The 4,534-nt window shown below is 44.4% G+C and overlaps 1 pseudogene; it reads right to left on the bottom strand.

Moving 5' to 3' along the window:
- Positions 1-347: 347 nt before the first annotated feature.
- Positions 348-3,826, bottom strand: LOC133727226 (putative pentatricopeptide repeat-containing protein At3g47840; annotated as a pseudogene).
- Positions 3,827-4,534: the final 708 nt, after the last annotated feature.

The following is a 4,534-nucleotide window of genomic DNA, read 5'->3' as shown; positions in this document are numbered from 1 at the left end:
AACTTAACAGGTTTTTACCGGGTCGGCCCGTTAAGAACCCGCACCGTACCCGCACATTGCCAGGCCTACTCTAGTGTATCTGAGCTTGGAGTGCCGTCTTTGCATGCGCAATTATCTTCTACATTGTTATATTCGCCATTTCTTCAGGTAATCTCTCTTATTCCTCTTGAGTTCACTCCATGTTGTTAAATGAGTGGTAGCTTTAGTGGATCGAGACTTCCATTACATCCCAAAATGAGGATGTCGAAATTTAGAATAAATCCGTATCGCGTCACTTTCTGGTTAGTTTGCTAACTTTGTCCACACATCTATTGCTGTTGCTTTTTGTGCTATTGCAGTTGTGCGTTCTCTAGGGACTAGGGATAAATGTGAACACGCTGACCACGAGTGGATTTGCCTTGGCATTTAGCTCATATCTTGTAAGTGTTCCATGTTTTTCTGCTTTTGGTTTGAATCGCCATAAAATACTCGATGAGGGATCTAGTTCGACATAAAACAAAGGAATGAGTGATCGAGTTATTTACTACATATTAGGTCTTAATCAAACAGAAATGAAAGAGATATATCGCCTATGCATTTCTTATTATCTGTCTTTGCAGTCATGGATACCAGTCTCACATCGACTTCATACTCTGAGCCAAGTGATTGTGGGTGGTACCCTTGGGACCATTTTCTCCATTCTATGGTACTGGTCATGGAATGTCGCTGTGCACGAACCATATGTATTTCGACTTCTGGGTTCAAATAGTTATTTTGGCAGATTGCAAAGCATTTCTTTTATATGTAGTTCGGTATTGGATTAGAGATGAACGATGAAGTATGTAAATTGATATATTTATAGCAAGATGAAGATGCCACTTTGTCTCCAGGTCTAGCACATATGGACCTCATGTAATGCTTTTCAATTAATCCAATATGCATGGGATTGAGCCTTCCTATCAATCCTGTTACAAAAATGTATAAATTGTTCATATATGGACAAGAAAAAGCGAGTGAAAACTGCTGCAACTTTACTCGATGACTCTGGCGATGTATTGTCTTGTTTGGCTTCAATTTCATCATCAGTAGTTCAGGGAGTAATGCAATCATGGGTTTAATTATGTGTTTCCATGTCTTCAGCAATGCTTCACCTTTGCATACATCATATCGTTGAGCCCAAGTCAAATACGCAAGTTCAGGCGACTTCATTTGGTTCCATAATTGCCTCGAGACAGAAGACGAGAAGATGAAAAGGATTATGCCTCGGGCCAGTAAATGTTGATCTTCAACATAGACTAATGAAGAACTGTTTCCCGAGTAGAAATATCTGCCTTTGAATCTAGTAATTCCAGCACACTATATATCTCATCACCTTGTGGATGAGACCTATCTCCAGCAACAAACACAGAAATCCCATTCTTGACCTCTATCCCAGACCATCCAGGTTCCTTAATTACGCCCTTTGATCTCATCATTCTCCTTACTGCTGCTGCTTCCCTCCACTTTCCTTTGGCAGCATAAACACTAGCTAGCGTTATGTGAGTCACTGCACAATTAGGATTTAATTTAAGAATCTCCTCTGCAGCGCATCTTCCGCAGTCAACATCACCATGGAGCCTACATGCTGTAAGTAGAGTAGACCAGACAACATCATCATGTTGAACTGGCATACTTCTGATAATATGCTCTGCCTCACTTAACCGTCCAGCTTGACAAAGGAGATCAATCATGCAGCCGTATTGTTCTTTTGAAGGACTAATCTTAAAGTCATTGCTCATTGAATTGAAGTAGTGGAAACCAAGATCAACTAGTCCAGCATGGCTACACGCAGCAAGAACACCAATGAAGGTAACTGAGTCTGGTTTCAGACCAACCGTAGGAAGCTTCTCAAACACATCAATGGCTTCTTGGTAGTACCCATGTTGAGCATATCCATTAATCTTGGACGTCCATGAAATAACATCATCATCTTTTGCTTTTGTCACATCAAAGATTTTTGCAGCCTCTTGTATACTTTCACATTTCGAGTACAGATTGACCAAGGCACTTTGTACCATAGCTTCAGAATCTAGACCAACCGTTAGGACATAAGCATGCAATTGCTTGCCTTGCTCAAGCATTGCCATGCTTCCACAAACACTTAATACACTTGCAAAAGCATACTCGTTTGGTTTTGGTTCTTCCCTTCTCATCCACAACAAACACTTGAAAGCTTCTTCCCATAACCTGCTTGAGAATACCGTGCAATTACTGTGGTCCATGAAACAAGATCTTTTCTGCCCATCTCATGAAACACAACAGAAGCTGAAGCCAAACGCCCACATTTGGCATACATGGTTATAATTGAATTTCCCACTGACAAAGAATCTGCAAGACCCAAGCGTAACACGTTGGCATGCAATTGTTCACCCCATTCAACTCTAGCAAGATTGGCACATCCAGAGATAACAGCTGCAAAAGTGTACTCATTAGGATACACACCAGATTCCTGCATTCGCATAAATGCTTTGATTGCATGGCCCTCTTGACCCGTCCAAAAATGCAATGTAATGATTGATGTCCACGAAACAACATCCTGTGTCCTCATGTTCGCGAACAACTGCACCCCATAGTCCAATTTTCCACATTTATTGTACATGGTAGCAAGAGAATTGGGTACGAAAGAGTTCTCATCAAACCCTTTCTTCATCGTTTGCGTGTGAATTTCTCTCCCACACTTCAAAGCACCCAAATCAGCACACGCCTTCAACGAGATAGCAAACACATACACATCACATTGCACCCTGCAGCTCCACATTTCAGCAAAATACCCCAACCCCTCCACATTATAACCGGCGCAAACGAGACCAGTGATAATGGTAGTCCAAGACACCACATTTCTCAGCGGCATTGCGTCGAAAACTCTACAACCCTTCTCAATCTCACCAACCTTCATATACATGTCAAGAAGAGCACTACCCACAAAGAATGAGTTCACAAAACCCGATTTAACCGAGTACCCATGTACAACTTCCCCATAACACAAGTTCCTTCCAAGTCCACAAGCCTTGAGCGCAATGCTGAGAAGAAAAGGGTCCATGCAGAGACCTGGCTGCACCCACATGTTTGAGAACAGAGCCAATGCTGCAGAGGAATCAGAGACTCCAACATAGCCTGAAATCATATTGGTCCATGAAACCTCATCTCTCTTTGGCATTTCATCGAACATCTTCCGGGCGTCTTTGACATTACCAATTTTGACTAGCTGCTTCAGTTGGGAGTTGAGTTTGAGCAGCGCGATGGGTGTTCTGCTCTAGTTGCTCTGTTTTTGATTCGGGAGCCAGAAGGGTTCTACATTCTGGGTGAGCAAAGGCTGAACTGGTAAATATTCTTCGAATTTGAGGTCTAATAGTTAAAACCATGTTCCGTTAATTGAACACGACCATCAGAAGCATTTTGGCGCCGCCTAAGTTCTACAAGTGCGAATTGGTTTTGGGTTTTCCATCCAAAGCCTAATGGATCCGAAGCGCACAGACTGGCATTTTTGACGTCCAACTATCCAAACTTATAGGCCTTCTTACAAATAAATTCATATGATGATCCTGTGACGGCTCCGAGAAAACAGCAGAGCCTTAGGGTTGGAAATCGCAAAAGAAAAGTCGCATCCTGTCCGGCGGCTCCCCCGCGTCGATAGTGGTTCGCTGCCTCATCGACAAGTGGCGGGTGTTGTCGGATGGGTTCTTAAGGTCTCTGTCCTCTCAATCTTGCGTTCTATCAGACGGATTGGGGTATGGACAATCCTTCACTCTTCTTAGGCGGCAGCGCTAGCGTGGATGATGGGTATTGGGCGATCGACGGCGACGCAGGTGTGGAGCAGGTGGCCAGCGCCCAGATCGCGGCGGCGGTATGCCGTGGATTGTATGGCTCTGGATACTTCTCTGCGTTGGGACGTTCGGCGGAGTTTGCAGCGGTGGTTTCAGGCTCTTCAGCTGAAGGACACAGACTCTTGGAGTGCTATCACTCTGAGGTGGCAAGGTACTATGATCTCCGATCTGATTCTCGGTGGTTTGGGTTGGTGGAGATCTAGGTTTACCCCTGGATCTGGCCGAAAACAGTTAGGAGTTTTGACGTGGCTTGCTGCGTGGTTTGGGTTTCTTTGGCAAGGTGAGCTCGAAGGGTTTTCCTTGTGGTGGGTGTCTGCCGGCGAGCCTCCTGGGGAGAAGGAAGAGGAGTATGGCGGTTGTTTTTTCATTTTGTTTAAAGTTGTGTTTTTAGTTAGTGCTTTGGTTAGGTTTTCTTGGTCATTAGCATGTCCCTACTCTTTTGAGCTAGGGTTGGGTCAAATTGAGGTGCCATGGATGTGGTGTCATTCCTGGGGACGAAGTGGTTTATGGTTGGTGTTATCTTATGGTCAATGTGTTGACGAGCGATCATTGCACGTGGTCTGGTATCTTTGGGACACGGTGTGGAAGAGGACGTTGGTTGTTTTAGCGGTTGTCTATGAGGTGGTATCGATATTCTCGGAATTCTCGGTAGCCCGAGTCGTTGGGCGGTATAGGTGGTTAGGGGTTGGGCC

This window comes from Rosa rugosa, chromosome 1 (assembly GCF_958449725.1).
Source record: "Rosa rugosa chromosome 1, drRosRugo1.1, whole genome shotgun sequence".
NCBI classification, from domain to species: Eukaryota; Viridiplantae; Streptophyta; class Magnoliopsida; order Rosales; family Rosaceae; genus Rosa; species Rosa rugosa.
Note: the sequence above shows the minus strand (reverse complement) of the source record. Positions and strands in the feature narration are given on the sequence as shown.